This window comes from Schistocerca piceifrons, chromosome 5 (genome assembly GCF_021461385.2).
Source record: "Schistocerca piceifrons isolate TAMUIC-IGC-003096 chromosome 5, iqSchPice1.1, whole genome shotgun sequence".
In the NCBI taxonomy this organism is placed as follows: Eukaryota; Metazoa; Arthropoda; class Insecta; order Orthoptera; family Acrididae; genus Schistocerca; species Schistocerca piceifrons.
In genome coordinates, this window is record NC_060142.1 from 573,610,980 (window position 1) to 573,626,416 (window position 15,437).

Genomic DNA, 15,437 nt, shown 5'->3' on the forward strand with positions numbered 1-15,437 from the left:
CCTCGTGATCAACGGTACTGATTTTGTCTTGTGGGGACGGCAGTATGCTGAGGTGTGTGGCTGAATGTCTCGTGAAGCCCTCCTTCGTCTTCATGGATACTTCGGCTGCAGTATCGTCCAAGATGTGCCAGACCTACATGTTCCTCTGTGTTGCTTTGGGAACCACCGTCCTTAACGCCCGACGACCATTATCTGCTGCATCTTCGTAGGGTGTGTGCTTCGGAGTGCCTACACTTCTGCAGGTGTGCTATTCATATTGCCACAGCTGTAAAATCAGATTTCGTATTAACTTTTTTATATTTGCTCAGTTCGGGTGGTCTTTGTTCTTGCGTTTGACTACCTTTTTTTGTCGAACAAAACTAAAAGTTTTCTGTCGCCAGTCACTGTTTTTTTTTTTTTTTTTTTTTTCAACCAATGCAGCTCTTCTGTTTCCAACGGGCGTATCCCTAGAATTGCTAACAATACGTTATTCGGGATCGTACGTTAGGTGTCCGTTAATTTCAGCGCTACATCTCATTGCACTATTCTGACTAATGAGACTGGCTTCACTAGCTGTAATCTATGGACGTAAACGCTCGTACCTTGTCCTACAACTGATGCTAACATAGACTCGTGGTACGCCCTGACTGTTTTCCAAGAAACTCGAAGTCGCCTATTAACGATGCTTATAGTTTTGAGCATCGCGTTTTAACCTTTTCTGCAGGACACCTCTAATGATGTGTGTATTGTGACGAACAAACTACGCAGTATCTTTCCTCTGCAGTTTATATCCCACCTCCTGAGAACTCCAGAATACTGGCCATCAATTCGCCATCTTGGTCATTTGTTCATTTGGTATATTAGACAGTGAAAGTTCTTAAATTAATATACGCGTGAAGAGTTTCCACTCTGCGCATTGAAATAGTCCTTTTCACGAAAATACCAATAAACATATAGCAGAGACGTCCTATTTAAGTAATCTAGTTGTTGTTGTGATCTTCAGTCCAAAGACTGGTTTGATGCTCTGCATGCTACTCTATTCTGTGCAAGCTTCTTCATCTCCCAGTACCTACTGCAACCTTCATCCTTCTGAACATCCTTCGTGTATTCATATCTTGGTCTCCCTCTACGGTTTTTACTCTCCACGCTTCCCTCCAATACTAAACTGGCGATCCCTTGACATGTCCTACCAACCGATCCCTTCTTCTAGTCAACTTGGGCCTCAAATTTTTCTTCTCTCCAATTCTGTTCAATCCCTCTTCATTAGTTATATGATCTACCCATCTAATCTTCAGCATTCTTCTGTAGCGCCACATTTCGGAAGCGTCTATTCTCTACTTGTCTAAACTGTTTATCGTCCATGTTTCACTTCCATAAATGGCTACACTCCATACAAATACTTTCAGAAACGACTTCCTGACACTTAAATCTATACTCGATGTTAACAAACTTCTCTTCTTCAGAAACGGCTTCCTTGCCATTGCCAGTCTACATTTTATATCCTCTCAACTTCGACCATTATCAGTTATTTTTCTCCCTAAATAGCAAAACTCATTTACTACTTTAAGTGTCTCATTTCCTAATGTAATTCCTTCAGCATCACCCGACTTAATTCTACTACATTCCATTATCCTCGTTTTGCTTTTGTTGATGTTCATATTATATCCTCCTTTCAAGACACTGTCCATTCCGTTCAACTGCTCTTCCAAGTCCTTTGCTGCCTCTGACAGAATTACAACGTCATCGGCGAACCTCAAAGTTTTTATTTCTTCTCCATGGATTTTAATACCTACTCCGAATTTTTCTTTTGTTTCCTTTACTGCTTGCTCAATATACAGATTGAACAACATCGGGGAGAGGCTACAACCCTGTCTTACTCCCTTCCCAACCACTGCTTCCCTTTCATGTCCCTCGACTCTTATAACTGCCCTCTGCTTTCTGTACAAATTGTAAATAGCCTTTCGCTCCCTGTATTTTACCCCTGCCACATTTAGAATTTGAAAGAGAGTATTCCAGTCAACATTGTCAAAAGCTTTCTCTGAGTCTACAAATGCTAGAAACGTAGGTTTGCCTTTCCTTAATCTTTCTTCTCAGATAAGTCGTAAGGTCAGTATTGCCTCACGTGTTCCCACATTTCTACGGAATCCAAACTGATCTTCCCCGAGGTCGGCTTCTACCAGTTTTTCCATTCGTCTGTAAAGAATTCGCGTTAGTATTTTGCAGCCGTGGCTTATTAAACTGATAGTTCGGTAATTTTCACATGTGTCAACACCTGCTTTCTTTGGCATTGGTATTATTATATTCTTTTTGAAGTCTGAGGGTATTTTGCCTGTCTCATACATCTTGCTCACCAGATGGCAGATTTTTGTCAGGACTGGCTCTCCCAAGGCTGTCAGTAATTCTGATGGAATGTTGTCTACTCCCGAAGCCTTGTTTCGACTTATGTCTTTCAGTGCTCTGTCAAACTCTTCACGCGGTATCATATCTCCCATTTCATCTTCATCTACGTCCTCTTTCATTTCCATAATATTGTCCTGAAGTACATCGCCCTTGTATAGACCCTCTATATACTCCTTCCACCTTTCTGCTTTCCCTTCTTTGCTTAGAACTGGGTTTCCATCAGAGCTCTTGCTATTCATACAAGTGGTTCTCTTTTCTCCAAAGGTCTCTTTAATTTTCCTGTAGGCAGTATCTATCTTACCCCTAGTGATATGCGCCTCTACATCCTTACATTAATGTAGTAACGTGATGTATATAGGGATGTTAGTGAGGAAGCAGCCCCATGTAGGTTCCAGTCATCTCGAGTGCGATGAGAGGGGGAAGTTCCGCCGATACCGAGTGGAGTGCTCCGTGCTAGGCAACAAGTGCTCCATCCAAAGCAGCGGTCGTCAAACCTTTTTGCTCGAGAGTCAATAGCGACATTGTGGGGCGATACCTCGGGCTGTGTATGTACCGATATTATTATTAATTCTTAACTTACTACCATTCATCAAAACAGTTTACTTACGGTTTCGACCTTAATGAACAGCATCCGGAGATACGTTTAAGGTCCACGCCGTGTCTCAATGTTTTTTGACCAATGCTACTTTTGCTGAATGCGTTATTAAATAATCATTATTTTGGAAATAAAGCCAAATGAGTAGAAAAGATTTTACCTACACAAATTAGTATTTTTATTTGAATGTAACAAAGACCGTTCTGGCTGTAGGAGGTTTATTAGAACCACGAATGGTTTCACTTCAGTGTAGCCGCATCCTCAGGTGGTATACACTCATGTTTAGAGAAAACGACTAGAGATAGCACATTCATATTCACAGGACATTTACATTAGTATGTTCTGCAAAAATGATCAGCATTTTAACCATGTCGGCCCACGGGCTCAGCCTCAACATCGATATCGCGGCGCAACACCACCGGCCTGTAAAATGTGCCTGCGGCTCTCGTCGCCATAAAGTGAAGGTAGGGGATCAGCGTTACAGGAGCGGACGTGCAGGATGCCTCCCAGATGTAGGCGCGCAGTACCGTCAACTAAGTGAGTTTGAAAGAGGGCGCACTACTGGCATGAGAGAATATGATGCAAACATCCGGTAAACTGCTGCTCGTGTGGGACGAAGTGTTTCGCCGATGCAACGGGTGACTGCAGACTGGTTCACGGAAGACCATTGAGAACGACAAGATGGGTCAAATGGAATGATCATATAATGTTGATCGTCGGTAAAGCAGATGCCAGACTGAGATTCATTGGAAGAATCCTAAGGAAATGCAATCCGAAAACAAAGGAAGTAGGTTACAGTACGCTTGTTCGCCCACTGCTTGAATACTGCTCAGCAGTGTGGGATCCGTACCAGATAGGGTTGATAGAAGATATAGAGAAGATCCAACGGAGAGCAGCGCGCTTCGTTACAGGATCATTTAGTAATCGCGAAAGCGTTACGGAGATGATAGATAAACTCCAGTGGAAGACTCTGCAGGAGAGACGCTCAGTAGCTCGGCACGGGCTTTTGTCAAAGTTTCGAGAACATACCTTCACCGAAGAGTCAAGCAGTATATTGCTCCCTCCTACGTATATCTCGCGAAGAGACCATGAGGATAAAATCAGAGAGATTAGAGCCCACACAGAGGCATACCGACAATCCTTCTTTCCACGAACAATACGAGACTGGAATAGAAGGGAGAACCGATAGAGGTACTCAAGGTACCCTCCGCCACACACCGTCAGGTGGCTTGCGGAGTATGGATGTAGATGTAGAAGTCACAACACTCAGACCACACCCCGAGAAGACCGACACCTCATCAGAATGGCACTGCAAGACAGATCTCCGTCCTCCTCGGCTATGGAACAACAGTGGTACAGTCTAACACACTGCCAGGGGTGGCAGCCTGTCGCCGCTTGTTACGGCATGGGATACGTGCGCGTCGTCCACTTCCCCGGTACCTTTGACGAATGTGCAGTAACATACTAGAAGGGAATGTTGTACGGAACGACGTCACTGGGGACACGAATGGCATCAAATATTGTTTTTGGACGAATCCAGGTTCTGTTTGTTTGAAAATGGTGGCCGCATTTTGGTTCGCCGCAGACAGGGAGAGTGGCATCCCAGTGACTGCATTCGCATAACGCATACAGTGCCATCTCCACGCCTTATGGTGTGGGATGCTATTGGATAAAAACACAAATCACAGTTGGTGCGTGTCCAGAGCATTGTGACCACTGTGGCCTAATTTAATGACATCTTATGACCCGTAGCCATACTCTTTCTGTACAACACCCCAGACGCCGTTTTTCAGCAAGACAATGCACGACCACCTGTTGCTGCATGAACAAGCGCCTTCTTGGTGTCACAGGCTGTCAGTCCTTTGCCATAACCCGCCAGATAACCAGATTTACCGCCAGTCGGAAATGTGTGGGATATGTTGAAACGACGGTGCAGCGCTGTGACACAATTCCAACCACCACAGATCGACTTTGGAACAAGGTGAATGCAGCACGGATGGCTATACCACACGACGCCATTCGCGCCTTGCACGCGTCGCTGCAATCACGCATGGAACAAGTTATCGCTGCCCCTGGCGGATCCATTTGCCTACTAGGCAACGGGACACATGCTGAACCGAGGTGATTAAATGCTAATCATTTCTGCACAGCATACTATTCTACATGTCCTTTGATTATGAACGTCCTATCTCTAGTCGTTAGAGGTGATCTGTTTATTCTGAACATTAATTTAGTTATGTCTACAATATTATTTAACGCTTTTCTTGAAGCCTCTTCCCGTCCTTCAAAAAAAGCATTAAGTAATAATGTAGACACAATTGTATGACCTCAGGATGCGCCTAACTGGCCGGTTGTGATTTAAATGAACTTTCTACAGCCAGAGCGGTGTTTCTTGTCTTCATATAAAAATTGTGAATTGTGAACATTTGGTTGCTGATACCCGCAATTCGAGATAATATGTATAAATTAGTATCTTGTGAGTTTCATTAAGGGCAAGTCTTTAAATGACGGCACCATTCGGAACATTTCGTTTCGAATCTTCTCTCTCTATCAGAGTGCTGCCACCTTCAGCGACCCCAAACTTGTCACATTATAATTGTCTGTGTTGTGCTCTTTGCGTGAGCTGATAATTAACTGATTAATAGCAGTAACTGTACTGGTATTTAAATGCCTTTTGCAGTATGAGACACGATCACAAATGTTTACTAAATATCTTGAATCTCACTTTTTTTTCTTCTCATTGCGATGTATTGCAACAATCTTAATTTCATATTCGTTGATAATGGTGCGTACCGCACTTGAAAATGATCGTCTATATAATGACCGCCGGCCGGAGTGGCCGAGCGGTTCTAGGCGCTACAGCCTGGAACCGCGAGACCGCTGCGGACGCAGGTTCGAATCCTGCCTCGGGCATGCATGTGTGTGATGTCCTTAGGTTAGTTAGGTTTAAGTAGTTCTAAGTTCTAGGGGACTGATGACCTCAGCAGTTAAGTCCCAAAGTGCTCAGAGCCATTTGAACTATTTAATAGAAGAGTTTGAGGAAGAAAGCACTACAGTCGACAAGTCTCCAACGTTCCTGCTTCTAGCAGTATATAGAGGATACATTTGTGATGTACATTACCCATGCTTCTCCGGTATTGGAACCCGCTCTCCACGGAATTGGAGTCGTAGTTAGAAGAAAAGCCAATTCCACACTGGGACATGGTGTGCACCACAAACCAATTCACACAAGGTTATACTTGGCAGGCCACATGCTGTCATCACCCTGCACCAGGTGAACCATATAATGGCCATTCATGGAGCCATGAATTTATACTGTAGCAGCTAATCAGTACGAGGCACACAGGCCCCAGAGTTCTCAGAACTGGGAGACAAACAATAAAATATGGTCCCTCTCAGATCCTCTTAACCCCGGTGTGGTCGCACTGCATACCTCTCTATCACTGAGGTAAAAGGTGAACCATACTTCGCTCACCAATGTCACTTAAAATTAAACACACCTTAAAATATTACTGCCTATTTAAGCATTTTTGTTTGTTACTCAGCAGGAGAGCTACACTCTCATGAGACTCTTGAAGTTAGTTGCCTTTTTTGGATTCTGCAGGTAGTTGCTAGTTTCAGATTATTATAAAATATGGCTGAGGACCGCGGGTCGCAGTTTGACGACCACCGATCCGGAGGTCAGGCCTACCTCTGCAGAAGGCGGTGTCAGCAGGGCCAGGCAGCCGAGCGACCCGCTGCTCGTATCGATTGTCCGGCTCCGCGCCTGCCCTGCCCTTTGATTTTCGGAGCGTGATGGCAGCCAGCGTGTTGTACCCGCGGAAGCCCGGGGCCGTCGACCTCTGGGTCGCCGCCGACCCCAGAGGCGCGAATCAGCCGCGCGCTGCACAAATGTCAGCGCCGGCGCCGTGATCCGCGTATGCACTGCGAGTCTGGGAGGCGGGTGCGAAAATCCAGCGCCGTCGCTAAAGTGACGCGACGGCTGCAAGGAAGAGAATACGGAAACCTGTGCAACTGCGTTTACATGATGAGGCACCTGAGATAGGCTACCTGAGATACATCAGTGACGAGCAAATAGCGAGGTTTTGCTTTCTTTTAGCAAACGATGTCGCGAATTTTCTGACGTATGCCAGTAATTATAACTGCCTTGTGAAAGCTTTAATGAACTTGTCGTCGACAGGACATTGAACTCTAACATTTCTTCCTTTCTTCCTTCCGAATTGTAGCACGAACTTTGTTTCTTGATCGAAATATTTTTTTTCTGTAGCATTGGAAAGAGCCTTTAAAGGTACCTTCAGTGACATAATATGTTGTATCACTTCATGGCCACACATGTTTGCTAGCCGTGTCTGCTACTGTTGTCTCTTGGTACCAGTGTCCGAGGGAAGGGAGTTTTACTTCAGCTTGGGGTTGAAGGGCTGCACTTTCCTAATCCTCCTAAATTGGTTGTTGTCGGGGCCGATGACGGTCGTTATTTCAAACATCCGTTGCAGAAAAAGTTCCTAATATCTCACAAGTAGGCAATACCGTGCAGAAAATGGTCACTGACAATACCTGCTTACCTCCTTCTGATTCTGATTGGCTAAAAGGTCTGCACGTTATATAATTTCGTAGAGAGCGGTCTGGAGCACGCGAAATCGAGGCCTCAGCCGACAGCTCTCGTGGTGCTGAGGTGGCAAATCGTAGTCCCTCTGTGGCGAAATTTCTATTTTTAAGTGGTTGTCATTTCGAAAGTGACCCTTAGAGGGCAACGAAAAATAAGAACCGCCTGTATGAATATCGAGAGCTCAGAACGAAAACCAGTCCTAAGCAAGGAAGGGAAAGCAGGAAGGTGGAAGGAGTATATAGAGTCTATACAAGGGAAATGTACTTGAGGCCAGTATTATGGAAATGGAAGAGGACGTATATGAAGATGAGACAGGAGATATGATACTACGTGAGAATCTGATAGAACACTGAAAGACCTAAGTCGAAACAAGGCCCCGGGAGTACACTATATTCCGTTAGAAATACTGATACCCTTGGGAGAGCCAGCCGTGACAAAACTCTCGCATCTGGTGAGCAACATGTATGAGACAGGCGAAGTACCTTCAGACTTCAAGAAGAATATAATAATTCCAATTCTAAAGAAAGCAGGTGCTGACACGTGTGAAAATTACCGAACTGTCAGTTTAATATGTCAAGGTTGCAAAAAATTAACATGAATTCTTTAGAGAAGAGTGCAAAAACTGCTAGAAGCTGACTTTGGGGACAGTGGCGACACGCGGGTCCGACGTATGCTAACGGACCGCGGCCGATTTAAAGGCTACCATCTAGCAAGTGTGATGTCTGGCGGTGACACCACATTGTCATCATCATTCGTGACAATGGCTAGATTGGATTGTGAAAAAATTGGACTGCGTAAAAATTAGGTTTTTGTACGGGCGCTGATAACCGCGCAGTTGAGCGCCCCACAAATCAAATATCATGATCATCAGAACTCGCTCCATCCGAATATACAGTTATCCACGGAATTGGAGTCGTAGTTAGAAGAAAAGCCAATTCCACACTGGGACATGGTGTGCACCGCAAACCAATTCATACAAGGTTATACTTGGCAGGCCACATGCTGTCATCACCCTGCACCATGCGACCGTGTCTTGCGCTCTTTGGTACATATAGCACACGGTCTCTAGATACCGACAGTCCGTCTGGTGAGCTACAACACCTCAGAACTGTATTCCAACAGCACAATTATTTTCGGATAAACAGATACGCCATGCAATCCGTTCTAAGCAAGTTCAGAGCAGGTATGTAAATGAAGATGCGGAGGCGCCAATTGCAACGGCGCTCTTACCGTATTTTCGCGGCAAGTCCTCAAGAATAGAAAGAATCCTCAAGAGTCACAACATCATGTACGTTTCTCGACCACCAACAAAACTGAGGAATTTATCGTGTTCGGTCGAAAACGATCTTGGCCTGAGGAGACGTGGCGTCTTTAAGATCCCATGCCAATATGGGAAATATGTTGGGCAGACATGTCGAACCGTGCAAGAAACTTGTATGGGCCTATCTGATAAATCAGCAGTAGCGGAGCGTTGCCTGGACGCGGGAAATCGCATGTATTACGAGAAGTCTGAAGTTTTATCCTCAGCTTCATGCGTCTGGTACTGTGTTCTTGAGGAGGCCAATCTTATCAGCGGGGATGCAGGTTTTCAATAAGCGCCGCCTGGAATCTAGCAGTGGCTGCCAATAAATTAAATAAGAATTTCTGCTTCATGACTTGACGTAGCGCACTGCTGAGATTTCATTCAGTTTTTAGCTACAGGAGCGTCCTGCAGCACAGTCGCTGCCCACAGCCCACACACGGATGGCCTTTCTACGGCTCCCGGCAGGGGGCGCTATGAGTGCTGCTTTCCTCCAACCGCAAGCGTCTTCCCGCGCAAGTGTATCGCCTGCTCGTGGCCTGACAAATGTCGACGCCGCCGCTCGATTACCATCAGTCGCGTATTGTAGCAGTGACAACAGCAGCTACCACCTCCCGAAGATGTCGAACAGTTGTATCGAGCAAGTTGCACAATATGATTCGGCGGCAAGCGCGAGAAGTGTATTTACACATTCTGAAAAACTTGTATGAGTGTTCCCAGAATGAGGTTTTCACTCTGCACTGGAGTGCGCGCTAATATGAAACTTCCTGTCAGATTAAAACTGTGTGCCGGTCCGAGGTAGGAGACGAGGTACTGGCGGAAGTAAAGCTGTGAGGACGGGGTGTGAGTCGTGCTTCGTAGCTCAGGTGGTAGAGCACTTGCCCGCGAAAGGCAAAGGTCCCGAGTTCGAGTCTCGGTCAGGCACACAGTTTTAATCTGCCAGGAAGTTTCTTGTAAGAGTGTTTCAGGATCAGTCGCGCTGAGAAATTCGATGCGTTCGCCGTTTCGGAGTTAATTAGCCAATCAGGCCGTTGCGCGGGCAGATTCAAGCAGCCTGCCAGATACAATTACTTCTGTCAGTTGTTATCATAGTGTAGGTGATAGCGCAGGAGACGTTTCAGCCTCGGTCTCTGGTTCGATCCGTACTACCGTCCAATCTCCCCTTTCTGTATCGCTCTCTTTTTCGGTTTTAGGAAATTATAACGAAGAACACGTTTGGCGGCATCGTACATGATGGGCCGCTTGAATTGGCTCACATATTGGACTGACTGGCTAAGTTCGATGCTAATTATTTCTCATCGCACCCTACCTTGTACCACTCTTACAAACATTCCAGACTGTTTCTGAGTACCATATACACTGAATAGCCTAAGAAACTGGTGCAACAGAGCGAGGTGGCGCAGTGGTTAGCACACTCGACTCGCATTCGGGAGGACTACGATTCAATCACGCGTCCTGCCATCCTGATTTAGGTTTTCCGTTATTTCCCTAATTCGCTCCAGGAAAATGCCGGGATGGTTCCTATGAAAGGGCACGGCCGACTTCAAATGGTTCAAATGGCTCTTAGCACTATGGGACTAAACATCTGTGGTCATCAGTCCCCCAGAACTTAGAACTACTTAAACCTAACTAACCTAAGGACATCACACACATCCATGCCCGAGGCAGGATTCGAACCTGCGACCGTAGCAGTCGCGCGGTTCCGGACTGAGTGCCTAGAACCGCTAGACCACCGACGGCCGACATCCTCCCCGTCCTTCCCTAATACGATGAGACCGATGAGCTCGCTGTTTGGTCTCTTCCCCCAAACAATCCAATCCAATCCAAATTGGTGCACTTGCCTAATATCGTGTAGGCTCTGAGCACTATGGGACTTAACATCTATGGTCATCAGTCCCCTAGAACTTATAACTACCTAAACCTAACTAACCTAAGGACAGCACACAACACCCAGTCATCACGAGGCAGAGAAAATCCCTGGCCCCACCGGGAATCGAACCCGGGAACCCGGGCGCGGGAAGCGAGAACGCTACCGCACGACCACGAGCTGCGGACAAAATCGTGTAGGGCCCCCGCGAACATGCTGAAGTGCCGCATCACGACGTGGCATTGACTCGACTAGTGTTTGAAGTAGTGCTGGAGAGAATTGACACCATGAAACCTGCAGTGCTGTCCAAAACCTGTAAGAATACGAAAGGTGAAGATTTCTTCTGAGCGGCACGTTGCAACGCATCTCAGATATGCTTAATAATGTTCGTGTATGGAGACTATGGTGGCCAGCGGAAGTGTTTAAACTCAGAAGAGTCTTCGTGGAGTCACTCTGTAGCAATTCTGTACGAGTGGAGTGTCGAATTCTAATTGCCCAAGTGCGTCCGAATGCACAATGGACATGAATGGATGCAGGTCTTCAGACAGGTTGCTTACGCACGTGTCACCTGTCGGAATATGATGTAAATGTATCAGGTATCCCATATCGCTCCAACTGCACACGCCCCACACCATTACAGAGCCTCCACCAGCTTGAACAGTCCCCTGCTGACATGCGGGGTCGATAGATTCATGAATTTATCTCCATACCTGTACACGTCAATGCGCTCGATACAAATTGGAACGAGTCTCGTGCGATCCGGCAACATGTTTCCGGTCATCAACAGTCCAAGCCAGCTGGGGTGGCCGAGCGGTTCTAGGCGCTACAGTCTGGAACCGCGCGACGTCTACGGTGGCAGGTTCGAATCCTGCTTCGGGCATGGATGTGTGTGATGTCCTTAGGTTAGTTAGGTTTAAGTAGTTCTAAGTTCTAGGGGAATGATGACCTCAGATGTTGAGTCCGATAGTGCTCAGAGCCATTTGAACCATTTTCAACAGTCCAATGTCCGTGATAACGGGTCCAGGTGAGGCGTAAAGCTTTATGTCGTGCAGTCATCAAGGGTACACGAGTGGGTCTTCGGCTCCGAAAGCCCATATCGATGATGTTTCGTTGAAAAGTTCGCATGCTGACACTTGTTGATGGCTCAGCATTGAAATCTGCAGCAGTTTGCCGAAGGGTTGCTCTTCTGTCACGTTGAACGATTCTCTTCAGTCGTCGGTAGTCCCGTTCTTGCAGGATCTTTTTCCGGCCGCAGCAATGTCGGAGATTTGATGTTTTAGGTCGTCCGCGAAAATCCCCACTTCGTCGCTACCTCGGAGATGCTGTGTCCAAACTCACTTAAATCTTCATAACCTGCAGTAGTGACCGATCTAACAAAAAAAAATGGTTCAAATGGCTCTGAGCACTATGGGACTCAACTGCTGAGGTCATAAGTCCCTAGAACTTAGAACTACTTAAACCTAACTAACCTAAGGACAACACACACATCCATGCCCGAGGCAGGATTCGAACCTGCTACCGTAGCGGTCGCGCGGTTCCAGACTGAAGCGCCAGAACCGCTCGGCCACCAGCGGCGGCCGATCTAACAACTGCGCCAGACACTTGTTGTCTTATATAGCCGCTGCCGACCGCAACGCCGTATTCTGCTTATTTTCATATCTCTGCATTTCAATACGCATTCCTATACCAGTTTCTGGTATTTGGGATGGTCTGCCTTAGTTGCCTCACCCTATAAATGACCTGGCAGTTACTTTGATAAAGGCTGCCATATGTTTCTCAGAAAACTGGAAAGTGTTATGCTATCGGCTGATCACTACAAGAAATAGCAGAGAAATTAGGCCTTAGAATATCATTTGAAAAAACGGAGATTATGCCAACTGACCCACCACTTGCAAACAAAATTACAATAAGAGATCAGGAAATCAAAATTGTTGATAAATTTAAATATTTAGGCGAAATAATAACATACAATCTAAATGAGAAGCCATCACGGCAGAATTGAATAAAAAAAACTGAACTATGCAATTTACATTACCAAAACTACATAAAACAAAAAAAGCCTATCTATAGGTGCAAAACTAAAACATTATAAAACAGTTACAGCAGAAATTGAGATAATACTAAAAATAGAAAGAAGAATAATTAGGACATGTATAAATAAACAGTATAAAATAAATGGACATTGGAGAATAGCATCAAATGAAACAGTATATAAGAAAATAGAACCAGTCATGAGCACGATAAGGAAGAAACGCATCTCATTCTTTGGACATCCGACGAGAACTCCAGAAAACAGAATTAGTAAAAAAATAATACAAAAATTGTGGAATAGCAAGAGCGACATTAAATGGATCACAGCAATTAAGGAAGATATAAAAGAACTCCAAATTACAGTAGATGACCTAAAAAACAAGACAGAGAAAACCAGAATACTGCAAGACCCGCAAACCAGACTACAAATGAAAATCAATAAAAGGAGTACAGGAAGAGTGGTCTCAGATGAAGAAAGAAAGAAAATATCTGAAAGAATGAAGAAATATTGGGCAGACAGAAGAGCAAAACACCTTTCATATAAAAATAGATTCTAATAATTATATTACCTAAATATCATATTAAGTTATTGTTGAGCCAAATTGTATCCCTGTGTAACAACTTGTTTACAACTTCGTATTTTTTACTAGAGTGGTCCAATGAAGGCCATAAAATAATAATAATAATAATAATAAACTATCGGCTGAGCCCTGCATGGGGTTACTCGTCTCTACAATTGGATATTCCTCAGGGAACACACAATGCAACACGCGACCAGCTCCATGAGTTAAAAAGAGCGTTTGCGTTGCTAGCCAACATGAAATTGGTTCCTCCGTGTCACACAGCGAGCAACACTTGAGTAATGTATACAGTTTATAAGCACTTAGCGATGTTGTAAGCTGTGGATTAGACTAGGCGGGTAAACAGACGAGAGTGACAGGTTGTGGCGCGCGGCGATGCATCGGCAGAATTGACCACCGCCAGTCCATGCGTGAATTGGGTACGGCTAGCGTCGTGTGGGGAAGTTTATTATCCACCGCCATGCCACTCGCAGATGTGGCGCCATGGTATGACCTTCAGTTGCCTTCAACGGCTGTCGCGTTTGGCATTCGTTTCAGGCACCAAAACAACAAGCGTCTGTGTTGAGGAAACGCTGTATCTCGTTTACCTACCGTTCTTCCTCTCGTATCCTCGCAAGACTACGCCTGAACCGAGGCAACTGCCGTATCCACACACTACGTAAAACATGAAGCCGAAACCCCAATGACTGGCGAACTAGCCGGCAGGAGTGGCCGAGCGGTTAAAGGCGCTACGGTCTGGAACCGCACGACCGCTACGGTCGCAGGTTCGAATCCTGCCTCGGGCATGGATGTGTGTGATGTCCTTAGGTTAGTTGGGTTTAAGTAGTCCTAAGTTCTAGCGGACTTATGACCACAGCAGTTGAGTCCCATAGTGCTCAGGGCCATTTGAACCATTTTTGACTGGCGAACTCAACAGATCTTGCCCCAGATGTAATTGTAGGGGATAGTGAACGACGCGCATTGCATTACCCGCCTGCACTACTATTCGGTAACTGTACGCTGCTAGAAAAAACGTTTGTCATGGATTATCAGTAGTGTACAATAACTAGTGTAGGCTGCTCTCTGTATGGGAATAATTTCAACAGAATCGTAGATATCTGTCAAATTCCATCCCATCTAGAGCCGTCTTTCCGCGCAGCTGTTTCCTTTTTGTTTCTTTCTGAACATTTAATCAACAGAATAGCTCGCCAGGGAACGTGTATGAAACATGAGATTTCGTTTGACCCCGAGCGAAGACAGTTCTGAATTTCCTTTTTTCTATTTTCTCTTCTTTAGTACTTAGTAAATAATAGTATTTATATAGTTTTTCTTTTCGTCATCTACAATTTCCAGAACTCACATCTCTTTTGCCGTTTTTAGACGCACTGATTTGCTGACTGCGTGTGTTACTAACAATTTGTGGGACAAGGTGAGCGGCCGGCCGTTGTGGCCGAGCGGTTCTAGGCGCTACAGCCTGGAACCGCGCGACCGCTACGGTCGCAGGTTCGAATCCTGCCTCGCGCATGGATGTGTGTGATGTCCGTAGGTTAGTTAGGTTTAAGTAGATCTAAGTTCTAGGGGACAGATGACCTCAGATGTTAAGCCCCATAGTGCTCAGAGACATTTGAACCATTTGACAAGGTGAGCGACAAGGGCATTTTGAAAACCCTGTGTGGTGTTTTCAAACAGAAAAGAATTTTTTCTTCAACGCCCGAATTTGGATGACAAAATTTAAAGTGCACAGCTGAAATTTCAAGACAGTGTAAAATTTTAGAAAAAATTTACTGTGGCAGTATTCACCAGTCGATCCTTTCATTCCTGAAAATATTTACAGTTAATGGACCGGCGCCACGTGTGATAACGAAAGGACGATCTAGAATGGCTCAGAATTCACCACTAGACTGTTTCATTTCTCAAAATATTTCTAGCTGAGTCATCTGAGTCGAGTTAAGGTATCGATCGTAAGTGCCACCATCTCTCTCTCTCTCTCTCTCTCTCTCTCTCTCTCTCTCACACACACACACACACACACACACACACACACACACACACACACACACACACACCTACAACTACAGTAAGGCTCGTTTTTGAAAGGC